The following is a 22625-nucleotide window of genomic DNA, read 5'->3' as shown; positions in this document are numbered from 1 at the left end:
AACGCGGTCAGGGGGAGGTTACTCCGTATACCTCCCATTGGATGCCTTAATTCATGACGTCAGCGCTGGCAGCGCCAAACGTCCCTTCAGTTAATATCCTGGCGGCTGGGATTCAGAGACTCGAACGGCAGAATGGCGGCGCACACGGTATGCGTCGTCATGGCAACACTAACACCAGCCGCGCCTCCTCTGCTAGCACCCTCGCGTGCGCCGGGTTTTTCTCTTTTTGTTTTGTTTGCGTGCGCGGGCTCCCTCTCCCTTTCTTTTATGACCCCCTCGCCCCTCCTCCGCGTGCTGCGCCGTGCAGCGCGCCGGGCGCTTTTTTTTTTTGCATCCGCTGCGCGTGCTGCGCCGCGCGTTCGTTGCGCGTTTGAATGTGCGCAATTTGCAATCAGGCATTCTGCAAACACTGCAGTCGTGCAGCATGTGCCAGAACGCAAAAGAATGAATTGCACTCGCAACACAAAATATCTTTGGTCTCTTTTTATTCTCCTCGTTTCCGAAAATCAACATTCTATCAAATGTGGTGCGATACAGGCTCAGGATATTAACATACACGTGTTCATGATCACTAAACAACACGAAAGTTCTCGGCAATGTTAAGAATTTAAAGAACAGTGGAAAAAAAAAAACAGAACATAACACTAGGGCACATATTCAAAAACACAATATTTATACTGACAAAAGTGCAGAACAGCTTCTGATATATGCGCACGATATTGCACAAAATTATCATAACTAACAAAATTGAACATTGCTGAAATGCAAAAACAATGAAAGCAGTTGAAATACCTAAAAGTAGAATAATAATGTAACGACCATTTTAAAGATGTCAAAATGAACTCCACATATAACACAACTAATATTGGCCGCACTTTATTGACTACATTTCCAAAAACGTTGATTTTCATATAACTAGTGATGATAAACGCGGAGAAAATGAACGGCTGATATCGGATGATTCATGGCATCTCTTCTTGAAGTGCGCCGATTCTGGAATTCTTCAGCTTTTCTCTGGGCGCACCGACCAGCTGTGTTGCGTTCCGAAATACGCCCTAAAGAAAAGGGCAAGTTTCAATCAGATAAAGAGCGCCGTCGATTCGTGCAAAAGTGAACTCGTTTGTTCGTCTCAGAGCAGCATAAGTTTTCATACATCTACCTAATGTCTCACAAACGTGGTTATAGGCGATGGGGAGTAATTAACCGGTTACAAATGCAAAGCACACACTCAAGCACGCGGTTCTGTGAGAGTTGTAAACCTGTAACTATAGTTACTTTGCGTGGGCTTCATGTCCGCTGCTTGTTCGTATAACGATTTAAACGCAGCATCCTGCCCTTTTCAAATCAGTCATTTTTGAAAACAGTAACTGTAGCCCCACTGCAGAGAACAGCTACTCGGTATGGACGTGAACTCAAATTGACACAATGAAAACCGCGACTCAAAGTTCGTTGTCTATCTGTCAAAGGGCACGCTCACCTGTCGTTCTTTCCGGGACTTGTTCTGGAAGTATTCAAGCAACAAAGCACTATGCACGAACAGCGCGAGTCGTAAAACATCGCGTCGCACAAGCACACAGCGAGCGAGCACCATGAAACGGACGAGCGACGACGGCTAACGCACGCCTTACCAACGCCAGACACGAAACTTTCCAACGGATTTCAAAGTCGGCGGCGCCAGCAAGGCGGCGGAAAGCGCGCCTCCCGCAGGAAAGGGAGTTGATCCCGCCAGAGAGGGGGTTGAAGAGAGTTGGGAGGGAAGAGACGGAACGCAGATTTTAACTCTGATCCCAGTCAACAGATGGCGCCTCAATTTGCCATACCGGTCACGTGGGTTTCTTTCACTAGCCTGACGCGGTCGACAGGCGCGGGAAAGGGGGGAGCATTGGAGAGGAGAAAGAGGGGAAGGGGACGCTCATGGGTAGTGGGGGTGTGAACGCCTCCCGTGGCGTGCTTGTGCTGGCGCTAACGCCGACACTGGCGGCGGCGTTGATGCTGGCACTCATCGCGGCGTTGCGTAGGAGAGAATGAGGCGCGCGAGAGGGGGGGAGCGTAAGAGCACGCTCATCGCGGCGTTGCGCAAGAAAGAATGATCCGCGCGAGAGGGGGGGAGCGTAGGAGAGGAGAGAGGGGGGAGGGGATGCACATGCGCAGTGGGGGCATGGACGCCGCGGAAGATATGGACAAAGCCCACGCCTTAAGCTGCTTCGCATCTAAAAGCAGCTGTGGTCCACGCTCCAGAACGTCGGCGACTAGCCCCTTACCACTCGGGGGCTTCGAACCTACCTGTCGCCACGGCAGCTCATTGCACTTTTCTAATAAGAGATAAAAATCCTCGAACACACTGTAAGCAAATGTCAGCCCAGATTGGGGTTTTTGCGGCTCATGACCTCTGCAAACTCCCTCGCTTTTGAATTACTACCTCATATTTCAGTAAAAGGCGGTACACGCCATGCCTTTACCGCCACTTCTGAGGAACGTAGTAAAAAGATGTCACAAGCCAATTTTACTACGTGGGGAGTTTTCCATCGGACGATTTTTAACCACCGTTCGAGAGTTTGTTATCGCGTGACTCCAAGCTTCGGCGGCTTTTCTCCGCCACTGAGTGCCGCTTCCAGTTCCAGTGAAGGTACGTACGTGAACACCACAAATGTTTTTTTCTTTTTGTTTCAAAGATTAGTACTGTATTGTAGCGTATCATTCTTGACCCTCAGCCTACACACTTTTACTAGAAATGGGGGCGGCAGAGGCACAACGAGCGAGAAAAGCAGTCTGTGAACGAAAGGGCTTGGTTAAAAAAAGGAGAAAAACCTTGCTGGAAAGCCGTCTTGCAGATTTTTGCAAATCGTCAGCGTATGTTTTCTAGTGGCCCTGGCTACAGGCTGGTGTAAGAAGCTTGCAGTGCTAGCTGCGTTGTCTGGACATGCGCTCATGGCAAGTTCAACTCGCGCCGCCATCAAGCCGCCCACAGCGGGCTGGATCTCACGAGTTCCTTCCATCATCGAGCGGCCGTGCACATACAAGCGCATGCCTCCCAGCCTGGACGCCGCGGATACCTCGCTTCTGCGCCGAATTGCGAGGACCTTCGAAGAGCACTGCCAGCAGTAACAAAAGCAAGCTGGTGGGATCGTCCGTCGTTGGTTCCTGGAGAGTCACCGGCTTCAACTACGAAGCGATAAGAAAAACGCTTCGCTACGTCGTCGGCACCGGGCCGGCCACCTGCCGGTGTGAGTGCGTCGCCAGAGCAGGTGAAACAAGCGTCGCATAGATTTTGTTTCACAGAAAATAATGTCTGCTGGAGTAAAGTACAATCAAAATGGTGTCTTTCGCTCTATGCGGCAACCGCTGTAAAACATCTAGCGTGAAGGCGAGCATCGATACGAGGCAGACGGAACCAACGTGCGGCCGCCGGTGCACTGCGAGTACGAGCACGGCGAAAACCCGGACTGCCTGCGAGCCGTCTCGTTCGTTGTAAGTACATCGCTCCGTAAGACGCAGCGAATAGCGGACACCCATTTTTCATTTGTGTCTAAACTAACGGACACGACAATTGCACAGGAGATGCATACCGTGACCGCCAGTTGTCGTTTATCGCGTAGCAGTGTTCCCCGAAAAGACCTAACGACGCCGTCGGTAAGAAGCCGGTACAGGCGAGGCGTCACTCTTTTTCGCCGGCGTTACAGGAATATGTGCTGCGACTGTGCTTGCGCACGGCTGCTCAATGAAAAATTATTGAGCGGCCGTGGTTTATGTGTGCTTAGGTATACTTTGAGGACTTGTTCATCAGGCCTATTAACGCGGGTGCGGCCAAAACGGCGGAGTGTCAGCTAATAATTGCATAATCAAAAAGGCGAGATCAGGTGTGTTTATACTAACAGATCGGTGTGACTCATGGCGACTTGTAGCTGACCTTAAGTTTACGCGTACGCTCTGAATGTTTATCGTTTAACACGCAAAACATGTCTTTCACCGGCACTACATGGCAGGTCAACGTGCAGTGCCTATGTATACCGGGTGACCTGTGTACGGTTGTGCAGCGTGAGCAGTCGGTGTATGTGTTGTTTTATTCTGGGCAGTGTCTATTCTCCCAGCAGCAGGGAAAATTCATGAAAAAAATTTCTCCCGGCAGTCACTTCCCATTAGCTCTCGGAAGTCACGTGACAAACTACCCGGAGAACGTTTTTTTTTTTTTATTACTACAGCGGCAGCTGGGAGAATTGCTGAATAAATTTCTCCCGGCAGTCGCGTCCTATTGGCTACCTTAAGTCACGTGACAAAATGCCGCGAGAACGTTTTTCATATTATTATAGCGGCAGCCGGGAGAATTGCTGAAAGAAATTTCTCCCGGCAGTAGTCGCTTTCTGGCACTCAGAAGCGGGGAGCCACATGATAAACAGCCGGGAGAACGTCTTTTATATCATTATGCCCGTCGGAATTCTTCACGGCAGCCTAAGGCGAACTGCCAATAGAGCGCCGTTAATTTAATTATTCCAGGAGCAGGCAAGCTAACTTATGCGTATATCTAACTTTTCCCATTGTTCCCTTCCTTACAATCTCCCAGTTAGACGCTGGAAATTGATGTCTTGATGACATTTTACTAAAAATTTCTCTTCACAGCAAGTTACGGCTGCGCGATATCGTGCGTGAGAATGGACAATTCGCGTGATCACTCGCTCAGTCGAACGATAGGCTTGGGCCAGTGCCTGTACGAGCGCAGAGTAGCTATTGATTAGTGCAGTTGAATAGTTGCGAAAATGTTTTGAATTCGATGCAGCGCTAATAAAGCGTGATTATGCTTAGTTATAGTTGTGGGGGTGGAGTGTTTTAGCTGCTCAATTTTTGAAAGTTTTCTTTTTGAGCAATGGTCCCAAAATTAGCTAACCGTTGAGGTCACATATTGCGGACGATCCACTTCAGAAGCACTTCCGCAAGACGCACGCCAGACGCCAACGTTAAGCGTGCGTAAGTGATAATTCGAGAATACAGGCCCAGTAATTACCGCAATTATGGCCAAGTTGCAGCGTAACGTGCGAGACACCTCCAACAGATCTGTAATCTAACTGAAGCAAATAATGGTGCTTTCGCGCTGCCTCGTCGTGTAGCCTGGAGCTGCCAATAACAAGCTGCTGTTCAGGGGCGTTGACAAGCTATTTATACAACGAACCTTAAAGGGCCCCTCACCAGGTTTGACAATTTTGAGCTAACGAGCGCAATGCATACATTGGGCGTTCACGATCATGTCTGCCAAAATTTGCAACGCTACGCGTCGCGGAAATGGGTCAAATTTTAAGGTGAACGCTGCTTGCCCTTCCTCTCGCGGGCGCGCGCTTTAGGGAATGAGGGGATGACGTACATAAGAAAATGGCCCTACGTAGATGGTAGTGCTGTGACGTCGCTCCTCTACGTAGACGACTGTGCTCTGACGTCGCCAACAGTAGCACGTGACACTGCGATAATTATTTGACACGACATTTGTAGTTTGTGTAATTTGTTGCTTGAATAGATTAATAAAACTAGAGAGAAATAATGAGACACACAAAGGGAATGTGTGCGTCTTTTTTTTTTTTTTTTCGTGAATTGCAGCGAGATGCGGGGCTAATGTGCCTCCCTTTCCCATGCGTTCGTGTCCCCGCGGTTAGCGCATCGAGCAGACGCCAACTCTGGAAACGAAAGTAATGTTCTGGCGCGTTCGAGCACTCATTATGCTCATTTATTCTACCGCGTCCAAGTAAACGTTAATGCTGCACTGGCTCATGATACCGCCACTCTCGTGCCCGTACAAATGTCTCAACTTTCATGCCCGTCCCGCAGAAACAGGCAGTACACCACAGAGAACGCCGACAAAACGCCCACGGCCGCTATATAAAAAAAAGGTAGCGGCCGTGCAACGCCGCTCGCGTGCTCGGGCTGGCTCGGGCACATCATGCGCACGTGACCATGCATGCGCATGACGTGTTCATGCGTATGTGTCAAGTGAAGAGGGCAGGGAAGGGATTTGGCTTGCTAAGGCTACACGGGGCGAGTGGCAAGGATTTGAAACTCGCCTCCTCGCATCATGGTTTCGCGCCGCTACAAATTATTGTTTTTCTCAGCTCCTAATGGAGCGATTTGAAAAATTCTTGCGGCATACTGCTCTTCATTCGGCACCCAACAACTTCCAGAGTCTAAATAAAATTTGCTATGTGGCCTGGTGAGGGGCCCTTTAAGCAGGCCGTAGCTTAGATGAGCATACAAGCTAGGCTTATTACGAAGACTTCACAAGAAAAATTACATATTTGTAAAAGCACTCACAAGGCGACGTACCGATAAAGTGTTGAACAAATTTTTATTGCGCAATCCGAAAAAAACAATGCAGCAATATATGGATACAGTGCTTTTTTCATAAAGGAAGGCAAAGTAAGCGAAATAGAAAACATCAGTACAACTGCGTGGTATCATTGGCCTTGCACGAGCCACATTTCACCATTTTTGTCTTGGGTTTCTGCTTTAAGCCAACACATGCAACGTAATAATAATATAATAATTACTGGGGTTTGACATCCCAAATCCATGATATGATTATGAGAGACGACGCCACATGGAAGGTGGTACCACAATAAACACCAGTCACACGATACAGGTTCATGGTCATCTAATTTTGTTTTGCATTCAGTGCATCGCCACTCCTGGTCCTTTTTTATGTTAGCGACCACAAGCACAGCTTTCCAAGCATCATCAGTGAATTAACGACACACTAAGTTATTGTCGGCCATTTCATCCCGAACACTATGATGTATGTCCTCTGGCCTTGCTTCCACGGAGTCTTCGTCAAGTACCATGCCTTTAAATAGCTTCTGATGCTGTCTGCTTTTCTACCAGCCAAGTGAGCACGGCTAGCTTTATTTCTCTCACTGAAAACTCAGAGAATGCCCTCTGATTTGCTGTTCTCTTGGGTTTCTTGTAAATCCAATAACTGTTAGCACGTGGCCCTTAGGACGACTCCATTTTTGCATAGCAATGGGCATTTCATAACAATGGGGATATTTTCAAGGTTGCAGACTTGCAAGAGATAATTTCCATCTATGCTGGCTTCATCTTGTGCATTACAGTGTTGGCTGCTTGAACACTCGCTGGCTTTCATGTTTCCTTCTGAGAGCTCCTGGCAATTTTCCTTCTCTTGAGAGCCCCCGCACAGTGGATATTGATCAACATTACTTTGTACATCCATAGCGAGCCCCTGAAAGCCTTCTGCGTTTGCACTTGTACTTTCAGCTGCAACTGCGGCTTCCAACTGATTTGCAGGCTCATGTGCCGCAACATGAACTTTAGAGCCATTTCTCCAATGGTCGAGAATTGTCTATAGAAGAGACAGCATCTCTTTGAACATTTCTGTGGAGCATTCTGATGCCATCGTTGGAAGCTTCGATGCAATGCCAGCTGTATTTCTGAACTTTTGGTGTGCAGATATATTTTTTTTTTTCGTTGCTGCGGGTGCTGACTCGCACATCCTCTGTGTCACTGCACATATCATTCTGCCTTAGCCGGATGTTTGCTATATAAGTATCGAAGAACCAGCGCTCAGCACATAGTCCTTTATCATACTTTGGCACGTTGGATGCCATTCGTACAACAAAAAAACGCCAGGCCTGCGCGGAAAGCGCAGCACAGTCACAGCGAAAGCTGGAAGAGCGGCATTTCTAGAGCCCGTTCTAAACTCTCTTGGAGCTACTAATACAAGTACAGTAGCAAGGTACCCACTACGCCATAAATCACAATTTTTGTGGAGTTGGGAAGCACCTACTAAGCCATTATTTGTCATTCTGCGGAGAAGCGAGGTACCAGCTACACGTCTGTAAGGCGTTATGTGCACTTTGTTGAGGCTAGGAATGGTGACGATGAAGAATTATGGCTCACCCCTATGTAGTGGGTTGGAAGCTTTAAACGGTCCACCAGGTATGTAAATTGCATTGGGTGACTCCTGGTCACTATTTCCCTCTCCCGCCATGCTGTATAACATACGTTGACGTGGGAGAGAGAGAGAGGGGGGGGGGGGGACAAAGAACTTTATTGAGACCCCGAGGAAATGAATCATGCGCTTATGGGCTTCCTTGGCATCCAATACAAGTGCACTTGCGAGGAACCCACTGCGCTATAAATCATTGTAATTTTTGAGAAGTTGGGAAGCTGGCACTGTGCCATTTTTCGTCATTTTACGGAAAGCCGTGGTACCTGCTGAACGCATGTAAGGCATTATGCGCACTTTGTTGATGCTGTGCCTGATGACGATGAAGAATTATGGCGGAGCCCTTTGTAATGGGTTGGAAGCATTCAACAACCGACTCGTTGCGCAATTCGCATTGTGTGACGCCTGGTTACAGAATTCGCGTTGTGTGACGCTTGGTGCTTATTTTACTCTTCTACCACGCTATATTGCAAATGTTAATGTGGTTCGTTCCCGACATGAAGCCTGTATAGGATCTTTTTGCAAAGCAGTTTCAAGCACCGGCATGGCTCAGAGGTTGAATACTGGGCTCCCACGCAGAGGGCCCAGGTTCGAACATCGTTCCATCCTGGAACTTTTTCCTTATTTCGTTTTTTTTTTCTTATTTCGAGCGATACTGGTTACGGACACCGGCGGCGGCGGCGGCGGCATTGGCAGCGGCGGCGGCGGCGGACAACTACGGCGCCAAAAACGGCCGCTGAAGTGATCTCATAACAGCTTTCGCTGTAAAATTCGTCGGCAGGGCAACAGCATTGCTTTCCGGAAGGCACAAGAACAATCTTCAGTTAGTGCACAAATTTAGCCATCAGCAATAGCACAGTTGAAAGTCACTGAGGCTCGTAGCTCTTCACTAACATGACGAAATGCATATGATGTCAGCAGGGCAGGGGCGTATCAAGGGGGGGGTGGCAATGGGCCCGGGCCCGCCCGTTGGCCCCTTTTTTTCTTGCCATGGTATACAGAGCACAAAATAACACTCGACCACACTTGCCTGGCCGGACCCCACGTCGGATCGAGGGCGTGCCCCCCCCCCCCCCCCCCCGAAAAAATTTCTGCTTACGCCACTGCAGCAGGGTGGTGTACATCTTGGCTGCTTCATCGCCAATTGGCATTACTGCCTCCTTTTGTAGCATAACTGCTGCTTTGTGAGTTTTCTCATTTCACCGAGTGTTGATGATGGCAAAGAATCGCTCAACAAACAATTCAACTGAACTGAAGCGCTCTACAAGCTGCTTTAGCTTCGAGTTTAGGAGCTCTTCACGGTTGTTAGTCGAGTTGAAGAGGTTTTTACGCGACCACTTCAATCCCATTATCCATTCTGCATGAATGGCATTCCAGTTTCTAGTAAAATAATCTGCTACTCCCTTTGCCGCTGTTTCCTGCAGCAAGGCAAAAAGCTAATTTTATTCGTCATTTTATTTTTGCGCAGACCATGCGCTGTGGTCACCCTCAAAGAGTTGTAATTGGGGTTCACATCTTTAAACACTTCAAAAAACCAGCGAAGTGTGCCGGCAGCTTCAGTTGAAAACAACCCGACAGCGACAATTTCACTCCCCCTTTTACCATTTTCAATGATGACAAGAAAACATGACATACTTGTGTCTAGCACCTTGTAGGTAGCGTCGATGAAGATCACTTCAGGCCAGCACTGAAATTATTTTTGCATTGCATCATCCTGAAAGTAAGCAGCCTGCAGGTCGCTGTTGCCATCTGTTAGCAAACGGACTGTTGCTTTATGCTTCTTTTGGAGCACGCGTACAACTTCGGGCAAGTTGTACGCATGGCCTCGGTTGCAACAATTTATCTTTTGCTGTAATATTTGATACGTCCTTGGGAAGAACAGCACTTCCACTCTCCTTCTCCATTTGTTCTCTGACCATCATCTTGTTGTCCTTCGTCTTCAGCAGCTCACGAGTCTTGCTTTGAAGGTCTGGGGCCAGTCTTCTCTGTTGTGCCAAGTGCCGAAAAAGTCACCTGTGAATGGGATGAGTGTGTGTCAAGTCGAGAGACCTCACGTCGAGATATTTTCCTTCCTTCTCAGCTGCAGCGTAGATATTGAAGCTGCAGTCTCGTTTAAATGTCCTAAAAAGAATGAGGGAAAGAAAAGATAAAATGAATATGTACTATAAGAGCAAAGTTTCTCTAGCAGCTCATGAATGGAACAGCCCTAAAAATGCGCACAACATATCATCTCATAACCCTCTTGTAAGGGTTTCATTACTGCAACATGACAGTATGAATGTTGAAAGAAATAAAAGCGTGACAAACACTGCCATTTTGTGCGCACACTACTTCTCACCTTATTCGCTCATCTAAATTCAGAGTCACCATGCGCCAGCAGTAGGGTTTAACGAAGGCGTTTTCTTTTAAACAAACAAAAATTAACTCCTGTGAGAGTATTTATTTGGGGTCTTCTGGATTACTTGACATACTTCATAGGTGGAAATTACAACCAACAACTTAAAACGTGCGAGAATTCCGGTCAAGGCTAGGCGGTTTGCGAACCCTATACTGACTGCTACCGAAGCTATCTACAAGTGCAGCATAGTAGAGAGTAATTCTATCCCAAAAATACAAATAAAGAGCGCACGCATAGCGTTATAAAAGTACTTAGGATGATTTTAGTGCGCCAATTGTTGGTGCTGACAAACTTCGCGTCGCCATGGATAGAGCAGTACCAAAGCTAGTAGTACTTGAGTGACTCGGACATCTTACTGGCGAGCTTCCCCACGCGTTTTTCGCCGCCGCAATGGTTCTTGCCTCTCTTTTCTATAACTGGACGCAGTTTTCTGCACTGTATCGCGAGATCCGCGCTTCGAGTTCCTCGAAAGGGTCGAATCGATCACCGACCGCAAGCTGCACTTTGCCGTCGTCCGTCTCTTGTATTTGTGAAGCACTCGATGGTCTGATGTCTCGCGATAGATAATAAAGACACCACAAGCAAAATAAATACTGGAACCAAGCAGCGACACACTTATTGCGAACGCAAACGGGCGGACGGATTGGCTCGTCACGCGCGCTGGGCCACGTCCCAAACAAACGACGGCTTGCGAGCACACCCGGCACACCAGAGGCTATCAGTTGGTCACGTGACAAACTGACACTGCTGGGAGAATAGACGCTACCTTTATTCTGCAATGGTTGTGCGTGTCTTTGTGTAATATTTAGCTCTGTATATGTTACTGCGTCCTTCCATGTTGATTAAATTCGAAATTCAATGGCTCATGGTGCGATCGCCCCGTTTTCTTTTTTTTTTGTCTTACCGCCAGAAATAGCCGTGAGAACTGAGTTAAGGGAGTAAATAAATACTACTACATCAGCCACAAGAAACTCTCGACTGAGAAATAACTGTCAGAAATCGCCGGAAAAGCTTTGTAAAGGCAGTAAAAAATTAATCCGACTATACTCGCTAAAAACCACAGCGGAGTATATTATTGCTACTGATTCTGCGTTCAAATACTGATTTAGCCTGAGAGTAAATTTTTATCTCGATTGGTACGTAGTAAAAAAATGAAGAATTTACACAAGCCGTGCAAAGCTTAAGAAACAGCGAAAACTCCAATTTATTCTGGATGTCTATGGCTACGTTTATCACCTGGCCACGTATCCCAATAAGTCCGAAACCGTGCGTCAGCCGTGGAATGTTCATGGAAGGTATCCTCCGAGACACCATCCACTTTTCGAGCTCGTTGAGTCGGGATAGCGACGGGAGCTTGGGCGGGTACGGGAAGCCGTTTGTAACGCTGAATTGTGGCCCCTTACCACGCACAACCGTATCTCGGCAAGTCATACACAACCGCATTTCATTGTGTTCACTCTCTTCGGGGAAGATGTCGTGCAGTGCTTGCAAGCCTTTCGCACGCTTGTCCTTGCACCGAACCGAACTTAGCGTAGACAGAGTAGAGTCGAACCACAGCCTGTTACAGACCTTGCAAGAATGTCGAAACTCCAGCGCCAGAAACTCACGTGTAAACCTGGCTATGGCAACCCCGGTAGAAGCGCGGGCCTTTCGGCGCTCGTACTCGGTTCGCGCCACGCCGGGCAAGCTTCGCATAGTCCGCTTTCTTGCCGCGTCTGTCGCGCGCTCTCGCAGAGCACAGTCCAGGGGTGCAATCGCGGAACGATGCTATTTCCGATTCTATGCCATATTCTATGCTATTCTTATCATCCACCACTCGCGGCTGGCTGATCGCGTTGATAACGCGGACGGACCGTCGTTCTGACCAATGGCCAAGCGCGAAATGCACGAAAAGCATTGGAATAAAAAACAGAATCGTTCCGCGATAGCACCCCAGGTCGGCTCGTCGTTGCCACTTCACAGCCGTTTCACGGGCCACGTAGGCGGGATCCAATCGCCGTTGACGGATACGCTCTCGACCCGCAGCACGCTCAGACTCTTGGTAAGCGGCCTCTTCGGCCGCGCGCACCCTCTTCGATCGAGCCATGGCTTCAGACTGCACGGCCGAGCGCACCTACACTTATAGAAGCTATGACGTATACGCGGTTGCTAGGTGACAGTACTGTTGTCAAACCTGCTGTGACGCGGCTATACTCGCCACGGCACGGCTATGCATCGGCTAAGCTACGTCACACCAGCTGCGGCGCGAGGCCATGCGCGGCTATGCTGACGTCACACCAGGTGTGGCGCAGCTCGGCGAGGCGGCTGCGCGGACGGTATTCGTCGGTGGGCGTGGCCATAGAGTTTCCTAAAATGACCTAGAGGGAACTCTGGCGCTGCGATCGTTCAGCCACCATGGGAATGATGGTATAGTACACGGATTTGCCTAGTCTTCGCGCTTGTGGGCTTCGAACGCACTTGTGGCTTTGTTTATTGCTATGTTTTGGTTTTCTTTCGGATAAAAGAATGAATCGTTGTGAACTTCGTGACCAGATTTGAATCGGTGAGCCTAAAGAAGTTAAAGTGGTGAAGTGAAACTGCTGATTTTTGCTGAACTTCGTTTTGCGACAAAGCGGATGCAGGCGACGCGGAGCCAAACGGAGCCGAAAGAACGAAGTTTAGACAAATCCGTGTACTACCCAAGATTCCCATGCTGGCTGAAGCGCGATGCATTGCAGCTCCCATAGACACTAGCGCCAGAGTTCCCTCTAGTAAGTTTTGTTGGAAACTCTATGGGCGTGGCTCGGTTGCGGCTGTTCCTCGGCGCATCCACGGCTAGGCGAGATTAAACCCAGGTGGTGCGCAGCTACGGCTTGGTTGTTGGTAGGCAACGGCGCGCAGGGGTTTTTTTTTTTTGGTCGGATGGACGTTTTACCTCCAGCTCTAACAGCTTCGCTGTTAAAGATCCCAGACAAGGGCATGCGCTAGAGGACAAGCAGTTTACTCCCTTCTCTGGTTATTTTTGTTTAGTGGGCAGGGAGTGTCGCTGACGCCAGCGCTTCGAGAAGTGGGCTTGCCTTCGTCAAGGAGTCAGGGTTGCTGCCCTATTCAGTGATTTGTTTCATCTCAAGCTTCCGTCTTACAATGAATTCCTCTTTCGATTGGTATTCTAATAATGTACGTTCCCTTCGTTAATTTCAAATGTTGCTTGTGATAATCTACAACAAAGGGGTCGAAGGAATATGAATGAGATTTATGTGAAGATGGAGACATCGTGTCTTCAACAGAAGCCGAACACGTGTTTCAACAAGCAGGCGTGTCTACCAGTCGGCTCTTTTCGAAGCCAAATATTCATGATGAAACGTTGGTTCCAGTCTCATACCCCTGACACACGGCCACTCTAAAGTCCTTTAGAAAAGGGGACATCTTCCGGAAAGGCGTTCGAGCGCAGTGACACACGACAAAGGAGTAACTACCTTCCAGAAACGATCCTTTTCGGAAAGGCAGATCGCGCATCTACTTTTCGGCCAGGAAGGGAGTACTCTCGCACACAGTGTGCAGAATTTATGAATAAAAGAAAACATGTTGCAACACTAAGGTGCCTAGTGACTTTTTTTGCGAGCGAAAATATTTAAATTTTCAGCAGTAGAACGATTTGTCGAAAAGCGAACGTTTATACAGCAAAACAACTGTTCATAGTTGCCAGACGAAGTTAAGTTGCTGCTAAAAACGGAAAAAATGAACGGAAATTGCGAGTATGCGCGTTATAAGCCGCCAGACAATAAAAAAAATGTTTTCATGCTTTAATATCGCGAAATATGATGTACATGTGCATTTTTTGAATACATTTCCTATTTTGTTGCTTGCACAAACAGCGCCATTTTTTTCTACAGCGTTTTTCTGAGGAACCACTTAAAGCAGTTGTCCGCTGCCGTGTGTCATCGGCACAACTCCTTTCTGCAAATGGTCCCTTTAGGCGAGAAAAGGGGTTTACCTCAAAGTACTTTACTATTGCCCGTGTGTCAGGGGTATCAGACAGTGTTTTTACAGTGGACCTGTAAATGACACACCTCCTCGATTTTGCGTCCGTCCGCGTGCATAAAACGCGTAGCGCCCCCTAGTCAGCGGCGGTGTATCTTGATGCACATTGAATCATTCAAGTGGAACCCTTGGCACACTTTGTGGTGTGGCGAAAAAAAGTAATGCATTAAAGTGAAAAAAAGGAACATCGGTACGCATTTCGTACGTGTTTCACCACGTCAGTTGAGTGCAGTCATGCGTGGCAAGTATGGGTCGAACGCCCGAGGAACATTGTGAGAACGCCCCAGGAGCAGCGCGCTTACGAAGTATGGCGACGAAGCGTCACCGTAGGTACCGAGTCATACCCAAGATCCGCGAACGAGATGCTGCTCAACGCAAGCGCTTAGCGAGAGCAACGCCACAGGGAACGCCGGGAGCCCATGAGCGAGAGGCGCAGCTGTAACGAGTGGCGTTTTTCACAAATGCACGCAATTTTGAAGTTAAACTCTTCTGCGTGCAGCAGAAATAACATTATGCTAACAATGTGGTGCCCTTTTTTATAGCACTAGTCAGCCACCTCCAAAGAGTGGAATGGCTCCTGCTTTTTTAGGGCGAAAGCCTTATATGCCCCACTAAACACGAAATTTGACCGGCGGCGTCTCGCGTCCGGCGGCGTCGGGGTCGAGTGGTGCAAAAAATCATCATCACGTGACCACGTCAACATATGACGTCATCATGACGTCACAAATTATGTCTTGACGTCATGTGACGTAACGTTATATAATGCCGTTGTAGTGCCCTCCTTTGTGAGGCAAACAAAGCCGGAGAGCGCGCGACCTCAAGAGAAGAAAATAAAGACGACGCTTTGCAGTGGCACGTGTAGTCACGGCTCGTGTTCCCTGCTGGCGTCGACTCTGGTTCAGCCGTCTTGTTACTTCGCTCCTGTGGCATAAGCCTACACCCGTCATCACATGACATCGTAGCTTGGTCAAAGGTGGGCTGATCACGGAGGCAGTGCAAAACCAGGTGAGGCGCTCCGATCCTGGAGGCCGTGCGAAACCACGCTAGGGGCACAAAGCTTTCGGAGGGTGCCAGGGCCGAATAAATACATCTAGGGAGTCTATATAACCGCCGTTCATGTGGGCTCCCTAATACATCGACTGAGGAAGAGAAAAGAAGATGGCTTTTGCCGTCGATGGCTTTTGCTGTTCATTTTAACGCGATAGCGTTAAAGAGCTCGTATCGCAGAAATTCCGCCGTCGGCGTCGGCGCCGTTGGTTGTGAGCGAAAAATCATCTTCTCCGTGACCGAAAAATCGAGAAAGCTGCGAATAAAACAAATAATAAAAATGCTTAGTCCGAGTGAGAATCGAACCCAGGCCGCCTGCGTGGTAAGTAGGTGTTCTACCACGCAGCCACGCCTCTACTTTGAGCTGCACCGAAAGTGACTTTCATGCTTCCCAAAAATACGCGTCCTGTATATAGGTGTCACAGTATGAGATGTATTATCGCAGTAATATTGCGTGGTACAAGCGTACATTGCCATCGGGCTTCACACCATGTCAATATCATAACGACTTGGTGGTTTAAAGACAGCCACCCATTACAGAAGGCACACACATTACTGCCCGTATTCCCTTAAGACCACGTAGTGGGTGCATCGCAACTTCGAAGAAGTTTCTCGCACATAATTGCTCCTGGTTTAAAGCATGTTACCAATTACATAAGGTACACACCTTAGTGCGCGCATTCTGTTAAATACTCGTAGTGTTCGAAGTGCGCACTAGGGGCAGGGTATCGCTATCGCGTTCAACTCTTAAATGCGAAGCTTAAGCGTCCCCTATTTTGCACTAGCAATTATATGGACACTCTCTGCAGGTTTTTGCCGTCGCCGTCGCCATCATGTCTCGTATTTGTGTATGTATATGTATATATATAAAATGCACAAATAAAAATAATTAAGAAGAAAAATTCATCCAAGCGCGCGACCGGTGATTCAAACCTGCCTAGTCGCGGTTACTCACTCTTCACAGCTAGAAGAGCCAAAGTAGGGGCTAGTTGATGTAACACCTGTGACAGTTGTTAGTTCGCGCTCGTCCTGCGTGTACCAGTGAGTTCTTTTCATGCATCCTTTTTTGTGTTTGAGGAGCGTGCTGCAAGTGTCGAGCTGGGACAGTTGTTAGTTCGCGCTCCCTGTGTGTGTTCGTTTCTTGCGTCCTTTGTGCTTGAGCAGCGCACAGCAAATTTTGGAGCTGCTTGCCGTTATTCGTGTGACATTCCAATTTATTGCTATCAAATTCATTGCTTTGCCCTTGTGGTGAAACTGTGACTTTTTTCGCTCTCTGACAACGCCGATTTTTCGCCCACAACCAACGCCGCCGACGCCGACTCCAACACCGAAACTTCTACGACGCACGCTCTTTAACACTATCGCTTTAAAGGGGTCATGAACCACTTTTCTAAGTAATGATCCAATGACATTAGTATCGGAGTTTACTGCCTCCCTAATCGATTGCCGCAAAAATTTCTCGAATCCGTCAAGAATCAGCGGAGTTACGGGGGTTTGGCGCACGCTCTCAGCGCTTTCTCTCTTTTCTCGTGCCGACGAGTGCACTGGAAGCTAGACAGGGAGGGATGGCACGGGGGTAAGAAGTTACGTCAGCGCGCGTCATAAAACGCGATCGCTCTCCCGCTGTGATTCGCATGCGCGAGTGCGGCTACCGTGTAAAGTTAGCAGACTGAGGAGTGCGGCGCGGCCAAGTGGCGGCACCCCGTGGCAAGAAGCGCATCTCATCCGGCTACAGGCCAATAAGCATGCTATGTCTCCGCGACGTCAACGTGCAGACGCCCCGCCCACCGACGAATGTGAGAACCGGCCTCTGTTTGAAAAGAGGGCGCCTGAGGAAACGGCAACTTCGCGCTCCGCTTGTGGCTTTACGCGGCGCGCACGACTGTAATATTTTGTAGAGCAGTTCATAGCCGTGTCAGCTTTCCGCAGGCTGTGTTTTTTCAACAAGCCCAAGGGGTGCTTCATAACCCCTTTAAACATGAAACAGCGCGATACCGAGGGTGGAGGAGAGAAACCGTCACCCACCACCCATAAAGGCCAGTTAAGGCGTGCTTCTTAGAGGCCTTGGGTTTCAAATTTTAAAACAGCCGCTTCTATTAAGAAAAGTACCTAGCAGGCCCGTAGCCAGGAATTTTTTTCGGGGAGGGGCAGAAGGCCAGCTGTTGAAGACCTTGAATATTAGAGAAAAACACTTATTTTTATTATTTATTTTCGCGAAAACACCCTCTCCATCGAAATTTCGAAGGGGAGGGACAGCCCCAGCCTCCCCCCCCCCCCCCCAGCTATAAGCCTGGTACCTAGTATGTTAAACATCAATCGATGTATTAATTAATATATAGTTGTAACGAAGAGGGTAAGTGACTGCTGGTATCCACCTTTCTGAAATGGGATACTAATAGAGATCATCATCAGCAGCAGCGGAGGCAAAAAGAAAGAGACTACGACCTCGTGCGCTGGCGCGATCGGCTCGTGCGGCGCAGGACAGTCTTGCTCGTGCATTCGAATACGGCAGCAAGGCGAAGTGGACGCACTCGACATCATCGCAGAGTACAACGGCATCGATCCAGTATCAAGCATGGGCAGGGATATACCCAGCAGAACCGGAATCAAGCGCGATCTCGACGACAAAGCGGCCGCTTTCTGGGGGGAGTCGGCAGCTCGCAAGGCGCCTTCCTCGATGTTTCTCGTCGCAAGTTCACTTGAGAACTCAGATGGCGTCTCCTGCGTGTCCAGTGCCTTGGCCATCGAGGACAGCCTCCAGGACAACCGGAGTTTTGTCAACGTACGGAGGAAGAAGGCCGACGGGCGCGTCAGCGGCCCAGGACATCGGGGATTGTGCCAGACAGCCGAGCGAGACTTCCTCTTCGAAACGGGCACCAAGGACACCGCGTGCCACTGCAGCGTCGTGCACCGAGCAAGAACCTTACAAGAAGCCAGGCGCCAGCCGGTGGCCTTGTCAAGGGGCACCGAACGACCCTATATTCGCAGGTGCGATTTTGCTACTTTGTCTTTGTCATTTAGAACACGCAGCGTAATTGCTTTCATTTCTATGCTCTTGGGAGAATTGCATTTCCTATAACATTGTTTCTCTCGAAACAGGTATATAAAGAAGGCATAAGCTGTATAACGATCATGTATAAAGTGAGGAAAAATTATTGCACAGCGAATGTCGCTTAAACCGACGTCTCGACGAGCGGACAAATCCTCTTGTCTAAACGATGGCTCCAGCGACATTTCTTGTTGAACAATTTTTCATTACTTCAAGCCTCCATCTTCCGCTGAACTTCTGTTGTTTCGATATCATTGTGTAACTTATACGAAACTATCAAGGTGACCGAAAGACGGGGCTATCCTGCTTTTTTGTTGTGTCACCTCGGCTGGGCTATATGAGCCACACTTTACATGGTGTATAGCACCGACTGTAAAGCATCACGTTATCAACTTGAGCTGTAACAATATTGGTTAATTATGCCGAGTACCATATCATTCAGTTGGCTTCCGCCCACACATAAATACCATTGAAAGCCATGCTTCCATATGTTTCAGCGTATTAACGACGTCTTAAGCTACATCGGGTAATTTTGTATGATCGATCGGATAAAATCTAAATACACTGATTCTTGGTTCATTAAGCATATTAGAAAGAAAATGCGTGAGAGGCCAGGGCATAAACGCAGTAAAATGCATATTACACCGCAATGCAGTGCCCAAATACCGACAAAGTTACTTCCTGATATGCATCTTCCAAACCACAATCATGCATGGTTAGCCGGCGCGTATCCATGCGCGGTAATCAAGCTTCCTGAATTCGGCGTTCATCGTTATAATATTCGGAGGGAGCGTACGCACATTACCGGTTTGACTCGTGTATGTTGTTTTTATCTAGCTTTGGCGTGCCCTTGGCGTCGATGTTTTAACCCTGCTTCAGATCTCACGTATACGTCGCAATTTCACGACGATGTGCAGCGCCTCATGCATGTTAACTCGCTTTATTAGACTGCTGCCTCGTGATGTGGCTCTGTTGAATGCTTCCCTAGGGATAGGAAGTTTTACATCGGACGATGCTACTAAACATATGGTAACGCTGAAACCGATCTTCTGCATGTCCCGTCCACTAAACATGATATATGTTCCCATTTAAATGAAACCGTTAAGACATCTCGAGTACCTGCTGATTATTTAGTGATCATTTTTATATTACTTTTGACAAACTACCCCAGCAATAAAAGCGATGCCACAACTGCATACACAATCATACGCAGACATAATTAGTAAAGCACCGCTAAATATTTCATGTAAGCTGGCAACCTGAGACGTGCCCGTCCAGAATCCGTAAAACGCGTGCTTAAACTTTTTGAGACCTAATATTGCAGTAATTTTAAATAATATTAAAGCTCAAAGCAGCATTATGGCTCCATCGATAGCTAGAATTCAGCCCGAATTGCTCAAAAAGCAGCGAATTGCGTCGCGAATTCATCAGATTCCAGGCAGAGCACTGCGTGCACGAATAAGCGCTTTCAGTGGCGCTCTTGAGCGTATTTGTGGATTTCTCTTATCAAGGCTGGTTTGCCGTAAGAAAAGTAAATCAGCGATAGCGTAGTCGCTTGGGTATCTTCAGAAAAAGAAGAAAAAAACTAAGAAAACACCAAACAAAACAAGGTAACTGCTGTATGGTAACGCGTAAACCACAGTGAAAAAGAGAAAAAAACGAATAAACCAAGCGGCCACTGAGATCCTTCATATTGTGCTATTCACCGTTCCTAACGCCCAACTTAGCCAGACAACCACGGGACATTATAAATTTCAACTGCCACAAGTGCCAAGAAAGTCAAGCGTGTGAGTTGTGTTATAGGGATAACAGCGCATGTGTTATGAGCATACTTTATATATATATTTGTACCTGTCCCTATTGGTTAGATTACAGTCTTGTCTAAATGCATGCTATCGAAGAATCCTAGCATATTATTTCTCCCATGGTTATGACTTAAAGGTCAACTGCAAGAAAATGTTATACCGCATCACAAACCGAACTTCGTGCCAGTTTTCGTGCAAATTTTTACACTTGAAACACGATCGCAAGCATCATAGAAAGCTCGCGAAAATAGCAGTATTTCGTACTGGCACCGAAAGGAAAATCCTGCATTAAAGTTTGCCGGAAATGACGCATTACAACTGAGGGCATGAGCAACAACGCGAAGCTCCTCGTCATGGCTTAAGAGAGAAGAGGCCGTTGTACGATCTCGGAGGTGGTGTGCTTGGACTTACGTCATAGGAATAAGCACGAGCCATCACTCTTCATCTGGTTATTGGTACTGTTTGAAAGCTACTAACAAGAAAACAACCATTACCAGCCCTTCGGTATTGGGAAGATTGCTTGAGTGGTACAAAGTCATTATGATTCTAGCCAATCTGAAATTTCACTGTACGCAGTAAACCGTTACAGTGAAGTCTAAGAGAAAGTCAAAAAGCTACTTTTGTGCGCAGGAAATATTTTCTGACAATCTCTGAATATTTTGTAGTGTATTCAGTCTTCAAGTCTTACTATAGGGCAGCTGCATTTGCAGAACTGAGATTACTATATTCCGTAGGTAGAGATTTCTTAGCATCATTGCATAGCGACAAAGCAAAACTGACCCGCGTGGTGGCTTAGTGGCTATGGCGTGTCGCTCCAAAGCACGAGAATTCGGATTCAGTTCGCCACCGATCAGGGAGCACTTAGGTGAAGACGAAATGAAAGGACGCCCATGGGCTTAGATTTGGGTGCTAATTAAAGAATCCAAGGTGGTCAAAATTATTCCGCAGTTCCCCTTTGGGGGTGCCTGCTGATCATATCCTGGTTACACCATGTGAAATTTGCAGAATTCACCTAATTAAAAGCACCACAGAAGTGTGCAAAATCCAGCCTCTTATTCTTAGAGAATGAATGTTGGTGCCGATATTTTTTTTCGATTTAGGAAGATATTTCCTTAGGATAACACCGGAAACACTTCAGTGGAAGAGTGTGAGAGCTATAACTAAAGTGTGTTTCCAACTCATGCTGTTCACTGCCATCATCTGCTGGCAACGCAGTGCGATGAAGCCGAGCACGCGTCCTCTGGAGGTTGGCATGAGCACAAGTCTCGAGGTCGTTGGGGTTGGCGCCGGGTATTCTGCCGACAGCCGAGGAGACTTGGCCCGAGATGCACGCATCCGCCTCCTGTACACGCTTTCCTGTGGCTCGACCAAGGCAGGCTACCCGAAGCAGCTGCGTTTGGAGGCTACTTGCGTGGTAAGATTACTCTTTATTTCCTAGAGAACATCAAAGGCCAACAGGAGTCCCATTCAATAATGCTTCACTGCCTGGGATACCTTGCCTCTCCCTTCGAGATTCCAACGCGCACCCTTAGAAAACAAGGTCGGCATATTCACCAACTAAATACCAACCGTTTACTTGTCACAGAAAGCACTAACCACTTAGTAAGTGAAGGTAGTGAAATGCAGGTTAGTGAAAATCGCTGCCTGGTTAGTAAGCGATTGGTACTAACACGAACAGTTAGTCCGTTAACAAATTGTTAGTAACCGCTCTAGAAACTTAGTAACCGTACTAACTCTAGTGGACTACGATTAGCCAAATGGAGGTTTGCGCCTATTTCGTTCATATGTGCGTGTGCATTGGCATATCAAGTTGATTACACTGCAAAAGCATATATAAGGTGCACTGAAAAAAGAAAACGAAATGCCATTGCGTGATACGCTAATTACAGTGGTAAGTAAGCTGCAGAACAACGTACATTGAGGCATGAACGGACCATAAGCGAGAGCACACATACACAAGTACACACAGAATATGAAGGCTTCAACGCACGCGCCATCTGCATTAACAACAGCTTGACGGCTATTTATGTGCCTACTTTGGAATAGCACACATGGTACCGGTTAGCAGCCATAGAATTCAGAGAAATGATCGATTATTTTTTGCCCAGTATCTTGTATTCCCATGTTTTAGTATATGTACGCCATCACGTAGCACGAAACAGTTATTCCAACATTATCCAGAAAATAGAAGTGTTGTCTGAAGACTCTTAAGACTTCTTAAGACTCTTAAGACACTTCTTAAGACACTTAAGACTTCTTAAGACTCTCACAATTACGGCATAATACACTAAGGCATCTACAAAGCATCTGGCAACACAGGTATCTTAGTATTTACCTAGTTAAATACATAAAGAAAGGCTTCCTTGT

Source organism: Rhipicephalus sanguineus, chromosome 1 (assembly GCF_013339695.2).
Source record: "Rhipicephalus sanguineus isolate Rsan-2018 chromosome 1, BIME_Rsan_1.4, whole genome shotgun sequence".
Classification (NCBI taxonomy): Eukaryota; Metazoa; Arthropoda; class Arachnida; order Ixodida; family Ixodidae; genus Rhipicephalus; species Rhipicephalus sanguineus.
Note: the sequence above shows the minus strand (reverse complement) of the source record.